Here is a 17,074-nt window from a genome sequence, read left to right as displayed (position 1 = left end):
AATATTTTTCACATCTCTTAAAATATGGCCTAGAGTAGAATGCTAAAACTTGAAGTTAAAGCCTAGTTCATTTCATTTTATTTTCATACCTGTTGAGTCTGAATAAACTCTCATTTCCAACATCAGAAATTTAATGACTTTATTTTTGAAATATTTGAGGCTTTATAACTTTATTCATTCATAAGAAAAATTAGAAACTGAGAAGAACATTTGTGGAAAAGTGCTATATAGAAGAAATACTCACTGAGCATATATATAGACAATGTTTTTTTGAAATAAATCTTATTTTATTTTTAGACTCTGTAATTGTTTTCCTTTTGTCTTTTCAGCTGTAAGACTAATGAGTTTACTTCTGTAGGAGGAAGGTTGATATATGCTAGAACAAAAATGTAACCATTTAACCTTAACTGATGTTTAGAATCTTTTTAAAATCAGTTTCAAGTAGAAAATAAACATCATTTTTTGAAATTAGATTTTAAAATTATTTAGCACATTTGAATATGATCCCATCTTATTATTCTTCCATAGTTAAAAAATCACTGTCTTTACAAACTTTAGGATGGGGAAAAAGTCAATATTATGAGATGTCCCATTCAAACAAAAGTTATAGGGGAAAGTCCATATTTTTTTTTTTTCTATTCCCATAAGAGTAGAAAAGAAAGAAAGAAAACAACCGGGACAACAAAAATAGGGCAGGAATATACCAATTTATTTGAGCCAAAGTCTAGTACAAGAAACTGAAACAGTAGGGGGAAAGCTGAAAGGAAAGAGGCTTTGGAACACTGAGGAGGATACCATTGCTCAAGGGAGCCCCATGTGTACACAATTATGGTGAGCAGTCTCAAGAGAGCAAGAGCAGAGGATGGAAGGTTGGTTATAGATATGGCTGTTTGGTGTTTAAAAGATTCAGACATGGCTTTGCACGCTGGTGAGGAGAGAGAGACAGAGAGATGTGAAGAGGGCCATTAGATAATCAGAGCTGTAGTGTACGCCCAGGTATAGACTAAAACCAAACTTAGAAGTGGAGCACTTACTTTTATTTTTACCAATGGGCTTGATGAATAATTTGAGTAATTCACATTCCAAAGGTAATTATACTTTCAGTTCTAGTTTGATAAGTTTCCTTTCTCACAAGCAATAAGGCAAAGAAACTAAAAATGAACAACTTTTCTTAGCTTGATCAGGGAACTGAGGTCTCAGGACGAATCATTCCCACCAAAACTGGATAGACAGGAGAATACAGAGAAACACAGTTTAACTCAAGCAGAAGTCACTGCTGGAGCCAACAACTAGTAGAAACACTTAAGGGGTAATTACTAAGTGCTGAAGAGTAAGCCCTAGAAAGAGAAAGCCCTAGAAAGCTCTAGAAAGATAAAAACTTTTAGGGCCTCAGGCTTAGGGAGGTCTCACACTTTTATGAATTTTCCTTCTGAGAAACTCACCAGTTTGTTAGGTTGACAATGAGAGAAAAATCCCCTCTAGCCTCTGAGAAAAGGAAAAGTAACCTTTTAAAATATAGCCAGTTCATTCTGTTCTCCTTAAAAATAAAGATTGTCATCAAAAGAGACCATTTTACTAGGATTTATCTGACCTGGAAAAAGAGAAGTACCCAAATTATCAACATGGGTCAAGGGAAAAATTGACTTCAGCTCTATTGTCAAGACTTTCTCAACTAAGTGTTTGCAGTGGGGAGGGAGAACTGAGTAGCACTTGTGAAGATCACAGCCCAAAAGACAAAGTCTTAATAAAATATTAAGATTTGGCCATACAGTTACAACTTTTCACCTCTCCCACAGCTTACCACCACATCAATAGGGCTTTTTATAATAACAAAATTACAGCTAAAATAACTGCAAAGTTTAGTTTCTATTTAACAATGAGTCTCTAGGGAACTAAAGATCACAAAAAAGACAGAAACAAGAACACTAGAAAAAAGTCAGCCTCTGATGCCTACAGCTGCAGAAAACACTAACCACAATAAATACAGCCTAATATCTCTCCAGATAAACACAAAACCTCATACTAAAGACCTATTTACCTCAATTTTTATTTTTCACCTGCTACATCATGCCTAGATTTCAATGAAAATTATAAGATAGAAAAAAGCAGAAACAGACTGGAAACAAAGCGAGCAACAGAACTGGACACATATATGTCAGAGATTGAAATTATAAAAATAGGAATTTAAAATGTCTGATTAAACTGCAAAGGGCTCTAATGAAAAAAGTGGACAACGTGTGAAAGGAGATATGTAAAGTATGCAGAAAGAGGAAAATTCTAGGGAAGAGTCAAAGAGGAAAGCTAGAATTGTTTTTTCAAAAGTTGTAATAAAAATAAAGAATGTCTTCGGTGGTTTTATAAGTAGACTGGGCAGAGCCAAGGAGGAATCAGTGAACATGAAGATATGTCAGTAGTAATTTCCCAACTCAGAAAGAAAGAAGAAAAATAATTTTTAAAAAATCCGGGGTCCTGGAGCAAGATGGCCGAATAGGAACAGCTCCAGCCTCCAGCTCCCAGCGCAAGCGACACAGAAGCCAGGTGATTTCTGCATTTTCAACTGAGGTACCAGGTTCATCTTACTGGGGAGTGCCAGACAATTGGTGCTGGTCAGCTGGTGCAGCTCGACCAGCGAGACCTGAAGCAGGGCAAGGCATTGCCTCACCTGGGAAGCACAGGGGGAAGGGAATCCCTTTTCCTAACCAGGAGAAACTGAGACAACACCTGGAAAATCGGGTAACTCTCACTCTAATACTGTGCTTTACCAAGGGTTTTAGCAAATGGCATACCAGGAGATTATATCCCACAGCTGGCCAGGAGGGTCCCATGCCCACGGAGCCTCCCTCATTGCTAGCACAGCAGTCTGAGATCTAACTGCAAGGCATTAGCAAGGCTGGGAGAGGGGTGCCCGCCATTGCTGAGGCTTAAGTAGGTAAACAAAGCCACCAGGAAGCTCAAACTGGGTGGAGCCCACTGCAGCTCAAGGAGGCCTGCCTGTCTCTGTAGACTCCACCTCTGGGGAGAGGGCATAGCTAAACAAAAAGCTGCAGAAAACTCTGCAGATGTAAATGACTCTGTCTGATAGCTTTGAAGAGAGCAGTGGATCTCCCAGCACAGAGGTTGAGATCTGAGAATGGACAGACTGCCTGCTCAAGTGGGTCCCTGACCCCTAAGTAGCCTACCTGGGAGACATCCCCCTCTAGGTGCAGACTGACACCTCACACCTCACACGGTGGGGTACACCCCTGAAACCAAGCTTCCAGAGCAAGAATCAGACAACAACACTCAGTGTTCAGCAATATTCTATCTTCTGCAGCCTCTGCTGCTGATACCCAGGCAAACAGGGTCTGGAGTGGACCTCAAGCAATCTCCAACAGACCTACAGCTGAGGGTCCTGACTGTTAGAAGGAAAACTATCAAACAGGAAGGACACCTACACCAAAACCCCATCAGTACGTCACCATCATCAAAGACCAGAGGCAGATAAAACCACAAAGATGGGGAAAAAGCAGGGCAGAAAAGCTGGAAATTCAAAAAATCAGAGCACATCTCCCCCTCCAAAAGAATGCAGCTCATCACCAGCAACGGATCAAAGCTGAATGGAGAATGACTTTGACGAGTGGAGAGAAGAAGGCTTCAGTTGATCAAACTTCTCAGAGCTAAAGGAGGAACTACATACCAGCGCAAAGAAACTAAAAATCTTGAGAAAAGAATGGAAAAATGGATAACTAGAATAATCAATGCAGAGAAGGCCATAAACGAACTGATAGAGATAAAAACCATGACACGAGAAGTACGTGACAAATGCACAAGCTTCAGTAACCAACTCGATCAACTGGAAGAAAGACTATCAATGATTGAAGATCAAATGAATGAAATGAAGTGAGAAAAGAAGTCTAGAGAAAAAAGAGGAAAAAGAAATGCACAAAGCCTCCAAGAAATATGGGATTATGTGAAAAGACCAAATCTATGTCTGACTGGTGTGCCTGAAAGGGAGGGGGAAAATGGAACCAAATTGGAAAACACTCTTCAGGATATCATTCAGAAGAACTTCCCCAACCTAGTAAGTCAGGACAACATTCAAATTCAGGAAATACAGAGAACGCCACAAAGATACTCCTTGAGAAGAGCAACTCTAAGACACATAATTGTCAGATTCTCCAAAGTTGAAATGAAGGAAAAAATGTTAAGGGCAGCCAGAGAGAGAGGTCGGGTTATCCACAAAGGGAAGCCCATCAGACTAACAGCAGATCTCTCAGCAGAAAGTCTCCTAGCCAGAAGAGAGTGGAGTCCAATATTCAACATTCTTAAAGAAAAGAATTTTAAACCCAGAATTTCATATCCAGCCAAACTAAGTTTCATCAGTGGAGGAGAAGTAAAATCCTTTACAGAAAAGGAAATGCTTAGATATTTTGTCACCACCAGGCCTGCCCTACAAGAGACCCTGAAGGAAGCACTAAACATGGAAAGGAACAACTGGTACCAGTCACTGCAAAAACATGCCAAAATGTAAAGACCATCAATGCTAGGAAGAAACTGCATCAACTAACGAGCAAAATACCCAGCTAATATCACGATGACAGGATCAAGTTCACACATAACAATATTAACCTTAAATGTAAATGGACTAAATGCTCCAATTAAAAGACACAGACTGGCTAATTGGATAAAGAGTCAAGACCCATCAGTTTGCTGTATTCAGGAGACCCATCTCACATGCAGAGACACACATAGGCTCAAAATCAAGGGATGGAGGAAGATCTACCAAGCAAACGGAGAACAAAAAAAAAAAAAAAGCAGAGGTTGCAATCCTAGTCTTTGATAAAACAGACTTTAAACCATCAAAGATCAAAAGAAACAAAGAAGGCCATTACATAATGGTAAAGGGATCAATTCATCAGGAAGAGCTAACTATCCTGAATATATATGCACCCAATACAGGAGCACCCAGATTCATAAAGCAAGTCCTTAAAGACTTACAAAGAGACTTAGACTCCCATACAATAATAATAGGAAACTTTAACACCCCACTGTCAACATTAGACAGATCAATGCGACAGAAAGTCAACAAGGATATCCAGGAATTGAACTCAACTCTGCACCAAGCAGATCTAATAGACATCTACATAACTCTTCACCCCAAATAAATAGAATATACATTCTTCTCAGCACCACATCACAGTTATTCCAAAACTGACCACATAGTTGGAAGTAAAGCACTCCTCAGCAAATGTACAAGAACAGAAATTATAACAAACTGTCTCTCAGACCACAGTGCAATCAAACTAGAACTCAGGACTAAGAAACTCTATCAAAACCGCTCAGTTACATGGAAACTGAACAACCTGCTCCTGAATGACTACTGGGTACATAACGAAATGAAGGCAGAAATAAAGACGTTCTTTGAAACCAATGAGAACAAAGATACAACATACCAGAATCTCTGGGATACATTTAAAGCAGTGTGTAGAGGGAAATTTATAGCACTAAATGCCCACAAGAGAAAGGTGGAAAGATCTAAAATTGACACCCTAACATCACAATTAAAAGAACTAGAGCAGCAAGAGCAAACACATTCAAAAGCTAGCAGAAGGCAAGAAATAACTAAGATCAGAGCAGAACAGAAGGAGATAGAGACACAAAAAGCCCTCCAAAAAATCAATGAATCCAGGAAGTGGTTTTTAGTAAAGATCAACAAAATTGATAGACTGCTAGCAAAACTAATAAAGAAGAAAAGAGAGGAGAATCAAATAGACACAATAAAAAATGATAAAGGGGATATCACCACCGACCCCACAGAAATACAAACTACCATCAGAGAATACTATAAACACCTCTGCGCAAATAAACTAGAAAACCTAGAAGAAATGGATAATTTCCTGGACACTTACACTCTCCCAAGGCTAAACCAAGAAGTCAAATACCTGAATAGACCAATAGCAGGCTCTGAAATTGAGGCAATAATTAATAGCCTACCAATCAAAAAAAGTCCAGGACCAGATGGATTCACAGCCGAATTCTACCAGAGGTACACGGAGGAGCTGGTACCATTCCTTCTGAAACTATTCCAATCAATAAAAAAGAGGGAATCTTCCCTAACTCATTTTATGAGGCCAACATCATCCTTGTACCAAAGCCTGAGAGAGACACAACAAAAAAAGAGAATTTTAGACCAATATCCCTGATGAACATTGATGCAAAAATCCTCAATAAAATACTGGCAACCCAAATGCAGCAGCACATCAAAAAGCTTATTCCCCATGATCAAGTGGGCTTCATCTCTGGGAGGCAAGTCTGGTTCAACATACGCAAATCAATAAACGTAATCCAGCATATAAACAGAACCAAAGACAAAAACCACATGATTATCTCAATAGATGCAGAAAAGGCCTTTGACAAAATTCAACAGCCCTTCATGCTAAAAACTCTTAATAAATTCGGTATTGATGGAACATATCTCAAAATAATAAGAGCTATTTATGACAAACCCACACGCAAATCAATAAATGTAATCCAGCATGTAAACAGAACCAAAGACAAAAACCACATGATTATCTCAACAGATGCAGAAAAGTCCTTTGACAAAATTCAACAGCCCTTCATGCTAAGAACTCTTAATAAATTCGGTATTGATGGAACATATCTCAAAATAATAAGAGCTATTTATGACAAACCCACAGCCAATATCATACTGAATGGGCAAAAACTGGAAAAATTCCCTTTGAAAACTGGCACAAGACAGGGATGCCCTCTCTCACCACTCCTATTCAACACAGTGTTGGAAGTTCTGGCTAGGGCAATCAAGCAAGAGAAAGAAATCAAGGGTATTCAGTTAGCACTATTCACAATAGCAAAGACTTGGAATCAACCCAAATGTCCATCAGTGACAGACTGGATTAAGAAAATGTGGCACATATACACCATAAATACTATGTAGCCATAAAAAAGGATGAGTTCGTGTCCTTTGTAGGGACATGGATGCAGCTGGAAACCATCATTCTCAGCAAGCTGTCGCAAGAACAGAAAACCAAAGACTGCATGTTCTCACTCATAGGTGGGAATTGAACAATGAGATCACTTGGACACGGGAAGGGGAACATCACACACTAGGGCCTATTATGGGGAGCAGGGAGTGGGGAGGGATGGCATTGGGAGTTATACCTGATATAAATGACGAGTTGATGAGTGCTGACGAGTTGATGCGTGCAGCACACTAACATGGCACATGTATACATATGTAACAAACCTGCAAGTTGCACACATGTACCCTAGAACTTAAAGTATAATAATAAAAAAGATAAGCAAAAAAAAAAAAAAAACAAAAAAAACCCAGTTTATAAAGAACTGTGGGAAACAATATGTATAAGTGCAATGAAAATTACAAAAGGAGAAATAAGAGGAAAATAAAACCTATTTCAAGCTGTAATGACTGAGAATTTCTGAAAATATATGTCAGACAACAAACCACATATAGAGGACATTTAAGAACCCAAAGCAGGATAAAATAAAATAAAAAATCTGCAACTAGGTATATAATATTCAAAATGTATACAATCAAAGACAAAATGTTGAAAGAGCACAATGAAAAGAAACACCTATGTACGGTGGAAGAAGTGTAAGAGTTATAATGAATTTCTGCTAAGAAACTAGGTAGGCAAGAAAAGAATGGAGTGAAATATTCCCCATCAACCTAGAATTTTGTATCTAGTGAAATTATCCTGCAAAAGTGAATGAAAATAAATACTTCTCAAAAAAAGAAAACTTGAGGGAATTTGCTTTCAGCAGAACTGCCTTCCAGGAAATATTAAAAGAGGTTCCCCTGAGGAAAGAAAAATGATATAGGTTAGAAACTCCTGTCTACACAAAGAAATGAAGAGTGTTAAAGAAGAAATTATGAAAGTAAAATAAATTTTTTATTATTAATTTATCTAATAGATAAGTTTGTTCAAAATATTAGCAATAATATATTTGTTTTTTTTAACTTATCTGTAAGTGAAATGAATTACAGCAATGTTACAAGAAGCAGAAGAAAGGAATTGGAAATACTTTCACTGCCTTCTTTCAACATTTTCTTTGTATTTTATTTTCTACACTTTGAATATGACATGCTTACTCAGAGAGTTTTTTTGAATTTATCCTTCCAACAAATGTTTATAGGAGCTTTACTCATAATTGCCAAAAACTAAAAATAACCAAATGCACATCAATGACTAAGTGAATAAACAACCTGTGGTGTATCCATACAAAAAAAAAATTAAGCTTTATAAGGAAATGAGCTATCAACCATAAAAAGACATGGAAGAAACTTAAATGCATCTTGCTAACTGAAAGAAGTCAATTTCAACAGGCTACATCTAATCCAATGGGATTCCAAATACATAACAATCTGGAAAAGGCAAAACTGGAGAGAATCAAACTAAAGATCAGTTATTGCCGGGGTTTTGTGGGGGGAAAAGGAAGGAGAGGCAGGTGGAACACATGAAATGTTTAGGATAATGAAATTATTTTGTATACTGTAATGGTGGGTACATGACATTATGCATTTGTCAAATTCCATAGAATTTACTACACAAAGGGAAAATATGAATGCATACCATGTAATTCAGTTAATAATGTGATAGTATTGATTCTTCTACTGTAACAAATAACATACACTATTGCGCTATTATTATATCACTTTTAAGAGTGATATAATAGTGAGGGAAACTGTAGGGAGCAAAATAGGTATGTAGAAACTTTCTACTTTCTTCTCAATTTTCTGTAATCTGAAAACTGCTCTGAGATTGTCTTTTTTTAAAGGTAATAAAAGTAGGGTGTCACGAGTAAAGATAGCATAAAAGAGACAATCACTATGGATATGTAAATTTTGTAAAATTATGCTTCTGGATGAAATGGTAGGTTGGGACAAGTCAATGCTCCTACTGGAAAAAAAAAAAGAAAAATACATTATAAAAGTGATATTTGCATTTTGCAAACGATTTGGAAGCAATTAAGACTAAAATGAAGTAAACATATCAGTTTCACAAGATTTATACAACAATTTTGGCCCTTTAGTCATTGTTCTATCTTTTAAAATAGTTTCCTCTGATATAATATGCAGAGACATATATGGCCACCATGTAACATCAAAGTCTTACAGAGAACCCATTGAAAGATACAGACTGAATTTTCAGTGTTTAATATATATGGCTCTAATTGTTTCAAGCCTTTAGAACTATTCCACTATATGGGCTTCTCCTTTTGCTCCTCCTCCTCCTCCTCCTCTTCTTGCATCAGATCTAATTAAACTGTTTTGTCTTGCTGAATCCATGGCTGGAGTAGCTCCAAAAGTGGGGGCAGAGATTTCTATGTGGGAGTGCCCCAAACCATGCCCAGATGGAGCCCGTTGAGATCCCAAAGCAAGAGACACTAAATGCCAGGGTGATCAGTCCCATGTCTTTGTTAGGGAAACTTACTGAGTGCTGTAGCAATGCTCACAAAGGACTGAAAGAGAAAAGGAGTGCTGTACCTAGTTATGTCCATGGTGAGGGGGTCAGGGTAGGGAGTTTATATGAAGGTTTAAGGAGTTTGGCTGAGTCTGGGATGATGTTTGTGCAATAACCTAGATACCTTTATCAATGACTGGGAATGAGATGTCAAGGTCCTTGTTTGGATTCAAGCCTTCAGGAAAAACCTGTAGCTCACTGAGTCACAGAGTGATCAAAGCACTCTGTGCTTTTCAGTCAAGATGACACAGAAAGAAGGCACAAGAACTGGAGACCCTATGTATAGGATTAAAACCGTTAGCCAAATCTCTATAAATAACACATAGTCATCTTTATTGATCTGCTGGGACTGGAGAGAACTTTCATCCCAAAGTGTATCTAGTGATATTAGATCTGGTTTGGGCAGTCTCTGAATATAAATGCCAGACCTTCTGTTTCTCTGATATATATATATAAAATTTATTAAAATATATATATATATATATTTATTTATTTATTTATTTTATTTTGAGACGGAGTCTCGCTCTGTCACCCAGGCTGGAGTGCAGTGGCGCGATCTTGGCTCACTGCAAGCTCCGCCTCCCGGGTTCACGCCATTCTCCTGCCTCAGTCTCCCGAGTAGCTGGGACTACAGGCGCCCGCCACTACGCCCGGCTAATTTTTTGTATTTTTAGTAGAGACGGGGTTTCACCGTGGTCTCGATCTCCTGACCTTGTGATCCGCCCGTCTCGGCCTCCCAAAGTGCTGGGATTACAGGCGTGAGCCACCACGCCCGGCAAAAATATATATATATATTTTTAAGACAGGGTCTCACTCTGTTGCCAACGCTGGAGTGCAGTGGCTTGATCACAACTCACCGCAGCCTCGACTTCCCGGGCTCAAGCAATCCTCACACCTCAGCTTCCTGAGTAGCTGGCAAAACAGGCACATACCACCACTCCCAGATAACTTTTGTATTTTTGGTAAAGATGGGGTTTCATCATTTTGCTCAGGCTGGTTTCAAACTCCTGGACTCAAGCAATCTGCAAGGTTCAGCCTCCCAGAGTACTGGGATTATAGGTATAAGTCACCGCACCTGGACAAATTTCTTCTTCTTTAGTATATCATCCTTCCAATCAAACCAGTTAACAAAACATTTTTTGGTTAAATTTAGGGCTTCACTTGCATTGAAATGCCTATCATTTACTTTGTTATTTAAAAAAAATTAATGAAGGTGCTTCTCACATTTTTTCTGTCAATAACCAGATTTTGAATTTACAAAGTGAGATCCTGTTTATATTCAGATTAGAATTTAGAGCTAGACAGAAATGAAGTTTTAGAAATCATTACTGTGAATACAGATCAAAAATGTTATATAATAAATTCCATTTCTTTTCCAGTAAAATGTGTTTTTTAAAGTAATTAGTAAAAATCCAGCTGTGAATAGGACAGTAAGATCTCTGTAAGATTTTCAGTATCTTTACTAAAACACCTCCTTTTGGTTTAGTTTACTACCAATATCAGCTACTCTAGAAAATTTAGGTTTCAGGCCCATTGTGAAAATCATAGTCCAGTTATCCAGAGGTGCTAGCTTCACATGGACAGCAAAACTCCACTGGCTTCCCTCTCTCCCCTGCCACTTTGATAGTTATGTGGGTACCTAATACTTGAAAGGATCTCTCCCAGCCCTGTCCAACGATATCCTGTTTTTGTCCTACAGAACAGTTTTATGTAGACAAAATCTTCTCTTCAATAGAGTTGGCAGACTTTTTCTAGCTGTTTTTTTCCAGGACCTTATTACTCTGTGTCTCAATTCTAGGGAAAGGAAAAGCCCTTGAACATGATTGAGAGAATTCCATTAAATCAGGTATAGTATATGGTTTCAGTCCAGAATTCATGGGACTCTGATACATAAATTTAAAAAGAAAGATTCCATGTATGCTTCTGAGTGTCACTCTAATTTTTAACGAGGCTAGTAGTAAAGCTCTAGGCCATTTTAACATACTAAGTTGTAGAATCTTGGTCAATGAATTTGTTTATTTTGTTTTTTAGTTTGATTCATTTGCTCTGCTCATCCAAAGGACTATCATAGCAATCTGCAAACATTTGCATAATAGTTACAATAGAAATGAAATGACTTCCGTTGTCTTATTCAGTGTGCTCTGGTATCCTAAAAGCAGGAATTACGTGTATTAAGACAAGCTATCACTGTCTGATTATTGGCTTATAAAGAAGGAAAGACTTTAAGCCATCCAAACATTATGCAACCAGAACTTAATACAATCTCTAACTTTTTGCAAGGATTAGTTTTATGAAATCCAACTGACACCAGATTACTAGTAAAGTTGGTCAGGAAAAACTTTCTGGATTTATTTTGAGAACAACCTGTAAGAATTCTGCAAACACATAACACACTTATTAAATGTTTTGAATACTTTTGTCTTTTTGTTAGGCTTAGTAACAGTCTACTGCCTTCAAAATTCTTCTATAGTCAGATAATGTTGTTGATGACACAACAATACTAACCAAGCAAATAGTAACTATGGTATAGAAATTATTTTGTTTAATAAATTCCATAGTACAGTTAAATTTATTTTAGCTTCTTTTATCATCCATTTGTCCATTTTCTTTTATATAAAATATTTTTGAAAATGAATACATTTCCTTATTTTATTAAAAGATGAATTTCTAAGCTTGGGATTTGCCAAGCTTATCAGCTTCTGCAGTTCTACAGCAAAATTATTGCCATTAGAAATTTCATCCTGTAGTACGTGAGCTGTATAATGAACTACTGATATCCAAGCAGGCAGTTATAAAGCCTCTAACAAATAACCTACCAGTTTCCAATTTTTCAAGAGATATTCCAGTTCTCATGGAAGTAAAAAGAAATCCTCTTTTAAAAAAATTCCTCTATTGCATGTCATTGACACTAAGCATATATCTATTACTAGAATATATATTTACTTTAAGTCCAGTCTTAAGAAATTACTTTTCTACTAACTGCTATTAACTCATATGCTTGTGCAGACTTAATTCCAAACAAAACATAAGTTTTTCAGGTTTTATAAGTCACAACTAGGAAGCCTTATCTAGGCCATCCATGTTATTTTTCCTGGGTGTATTATCAATAACTATTATCAAATATGCAATATGAATATGAATATCAAATAAATTAGATTGGGTTTTTCCAAATTTGTAACATTTAAACCTGGGGGAGAGGCTATAGCCAATTTCAGTTGTTCAAAAGCCTCTTCAGATTATAAAAACCAAACCAGAGGATCTGGAGAATTATCATTCATTTGCTCCATAGGATATTTTACCACTCCACACAAGTTAAAATGTACTGTCTACAATAGTACACAAGTGCCATAAAGTGCCTGAGTTTTTTGTTTGTTTGTTTTGGTAGTAGGACATTTTATCTGCAAAATGAGCTGATTCTTGGACCTAACCCACTATGGCCTATAGCTGATAACTCATTTCCCAAATATTTTACTTCAGTTTTGTAATATTGTAATTTGTCTAGTGGAGTTTTGTACCCCTTTGAAGCAAAGAATTGTCACGAAGCCAGAGCGATCAATTTTATATTACTCTTTAGTTTCTGAGGCTACCTAAAATCATCCACCTATTGAATAATTATTGATCCTCCTGGTGCGGCAGATTTTTTAAATTTTATTGTATTTTATATTTTGTGAATGACTAGAGAAAATAGAAGAATCCTTAAACACTTCTGTTTTTTTTTTCTCGTAAATATTTGAACTCTTTCATAAGCAAAGGCAAACAAGAATTTAGACTCATCCACTAGAATAATAAAAAGAAAGAAAGGAAGGAACCAAGGAGGGAAAGAAGGAAGGGCAATAAATTGCAGAACACATCTATTACAGAGAAATACTTTGCAGACAATGGTAACAAAGTCATAAGTCAGAATAGTTGAAGGGTTAGGAATTATAAAGATTGGTGGATAAAATCTTGTCCAAATATATGCAGTGGTCAACCATCTTCATTAAATTAACCTTTCTTCCTTATTAGAAGTATGGAGGTATTACAGGGTGAATGCTTCTTTTAAATATCATTCCTTGTTTAATTTTTTATAACTGGTTTAATTATTTTTTAATTAAGCTCTTGACAAAGAATACTGTTTTACAGGTGGCCATGGCTTATGCTTTTGCTAAACAATTTTTTATTGGTTCTATATTTCAAATAATAGCAGTATCACTATTTCCTAGGGCTCAAGGTAATGCAATGATTTGTCTTAGATCAGGATGCTTTTCTAGCATAGTATGAGACTGCTGTTCTCTGCCATACACCTTTGCACATAGCAACCAAATCTGGGGCATTTTCCCCAAGGAGTTTCTTCCATAGACACTCCATCAGGAGTAAAGAATATGACAGCCTTTATGTTGCACAGCAGGTCTCTCTCCAATAGATTTACTGGAGAATCAAGAGAAAGTAAAAACACATTTCCTTAATAAGAGAACCTATCTATATGAGAACTTGGGAGGAAAAAGAAAAAGTGAAAAGCTGATCCAAAATGTTGATCTATTTGTGTTGATCTATTACCACCAAATAGAACATGAGAAATTTCCAAGTAAATTACAGAATATCTATCTATCTATCTATCTATCTATCTATCTATCTATCTATCTATCTATCTATCTGTCTGTCTGTCTGTCTGTCTGTCTGTCTGTCTGTCTGTCCGTCCGTCCGTCCGTCCGTCCGTCCATCCGTCCATCCATCCATCCATCCGAAAAGGCAAAGTTAGATTATCTTGAGGGAAAGTATTGACATATATAGTTTACCAGTTCCTACCTCCAATATTTTTACAATTTTGAGCCATATGCCAAGTGTTCCCTACTTTAGACTCTTGTCTCTGCAATTCCTACAATTTTAACTTGGGTTTGGATAGCCCTAATATAGACCAAGAAGAAATGAGATAAAGGGTGCTAAGACTAGAGCATTATTTTGATCTGCCTCTGGGTTCATACCAGTGAATTTTGAGAAAATCTCAACAAACTGCTTATGAAAGTCAATGAAGGACTCACCTGTCTTCTAGGTACATGGCTGTAACCTCTCCCAGTCCATCTTTTCCAGGGAGGGTTTAAGTATCGCCTCTGGCCACAGCTCTTGAAGCATCTCTAAAATGCTTAGTTCTTCCATAGTTGGGGATATAGTGGATACCTGGGTTTCCTTGGCCACCAGATTCCTTGATGTGGTGATCTTCTGGACCCCATCACATTAGCTTGCTGGGATCTGAATGGGAAGCACTGGGCTTCCTCAAATTGAAAAAAAAAAAAAAAGTAAAATACATGGCACTTTGGTTTCCCTTCCTGTTATGACATTCATCAGTTTAACACCTAGTTAGCTTTTCTTTTTCTAAGTGATCAGTGCAGCTACTCTCCGTCTTGTTTTCATACAAGGTCACAGTCTGTGTGCAAGTTCTTCGTTATTCCTTCCTTAGGTCTCTTTATCATATCTGGTTTGTAGCTACAAGATGTGCAGATATTAAGGGTCTCCTGGAGATGGATTCTGGCCCAAGACATGAAGTGGCTCAGGACTAGGCCACAAGGCACACAAAACCATGTTCTCAAGCACAGCAGGTAATTCATTTCAGTTAAAGAGGCTGTGCCCTCATCTCTCTTTACAGAGAAATCTACCAATGAGGGGAACAATCCATCACCTCCCTCTTCCTGGGAGTTAGCTTGAGGCAGTGGCAGTGGCTAGAGCTGGAGGCGGTAGGGGTCAGGGGAGACAAGCAGGAGAAGCAGAGAGAGCAGGGACATCCCAAAAAAGGAGCAGGAGGTTTCTGTAAAGGAGAAAGTGTCTTTAGTTCTCCAATTTCCTCTCCATTTTTTCTCAATCTTTTCTTCTGGGATTCTGAACTTCCCCCCCACCCCTTTAGAATTCGATTCATTGCATAAATATCAGTAATACACTTGCTTGGAATAAGGTCTATCTAAGAGTCTCAGTAAATGTGTTAATGTATCCACATAAAAAGAACTGACTTTTGTGTGGCCACAGACCTTCAGCTGTCCCTTAGTTTAGGGTCTTTCAGACATCCTTCTCAGAATTGTTAGGGAAATGTAATTAAAACCAAAATTTCTGGCTGGGCGTGGTGGCTCACGCTTGTAATCCCAGCACTTTGGGAGGCTGGGGTGGGTGTATCACGAGGTTGGGAGTTCGAGATCACCCTGGTCAAGATGGTGAAACCCAATCTCTACTAAAAATATAAAAATTAGCCAGGCGCAGTGGCGGGCACCTGTAATCCAGCTACTTGGGAGGCTGAGGCAGGAGAATCGCTTGAATCCGGGAGATGGAGGTTGCAGTGAGCCAAGATCGCACCACTGCACTTTAGCCTGGGTGATAGAGTGAGACTCCGTCTTGAAACAAAAAACAAAAAACAAAAAACAATTTCCTCTCAACCCAGAAAACCTCACCTCGAAGTTAGAAAAAAAAATTATTAATAAATATTAATCCAGAATATACTGTGCATCATGGCCAATTTCCTAACAGATTGCAAAGATATAAAGGATTTTCACCCTTTTATATAGTGAAACACATACAACCCATTATATACATGTTTTCCTTATAAACAATACCTAGTACTTGCTTTAAGAAATGGGAACGCATAAACTCTCTTCTGTTTTCAACAGGGAGAATTATTTCTGATTTTTGACTTGTCTTTCCCCTTATATGTCACACCATAACTTCCATGCTTTTCTTTTTTGTCTTTTATTCTGACTGATTGAATTTACTCTCCTTGAAATGTTATGCATGTATTAATATACAGTGAATGAATTAATCAATACTTAAACTTCTTCCAGAACAGAACAGTAAAGGATCTAAAACACTTCCTCCTATTATACCGCTTGTGATATATGAGCATTTTAATAATTTTTATGTGAATATTTTAGCAACCTAATTAAGACTGCATTATAGCTTGTATTCATTCATTGGTAAAATTTGCACACACAACAACTTTTATTTCTCAGATATTTATTTTAGTATCTTTTATCTTTTCCATATTACTGAAGTATATCCTTAAAATTCATTTAGTGGGAATACTTAAGTGGTTGTCTCTAATTTCGTTCATCCAAAATATATTTTTTCTTTTTTAAAATTAGTTTTGCTGGGTTCTTGATTATTTATTGATAAGTATTACAGAATTTTGAGGATATTATATTACTATCTTTTATTTCAGTTAATGTTGTTTTATAGTCTACTGTTGGTTCCTTGCATATGAGTTATCTTTTCCTCTGTCTAGTGTTAAGATAATTTTTTTCCTAAGATCCCTCCTACATTTTGTTTACAAAATAACCCTAACTGGATTTATTTTTAATTATAAGGCTCTAAGTACAATGTGTTCTCTTTATCTGTTGATTCATGCCTACCATCATGTTTTAAGCAAAAGCATGAAGGTTATACTGCCCATTTACCTGACCTTTTAACATTATGAAATTGCCTCCTTTATCACTATAGTAGAGTCTACTGTGCCTGATACTGTTATAGCCACACAAAGTTTCTTTTGGTTGACATTTGTGTGATGTCATAGATAGAATTTTGCTACCCTCCATAATACCCACAATGATCTTCACCCCATAGTGTCTAGTATAGAGCTA

This window comes from Macaca nemestrina, chromosome 14 (genome assembly GCF_043159975.1).
Source record: "Macaca nemestrina isolate mMacNem1 chromosome 14, mMacNem.hap1, whole genome shotgun sequence".
NCBI lineage: Eukaryota > Metazoa > Chordata > Mammalia > Primates > Cercopithecidae > Macaca > Macaca nemestrina.
Note: the sequence above shows the minus strand (reverse complement) of the source record.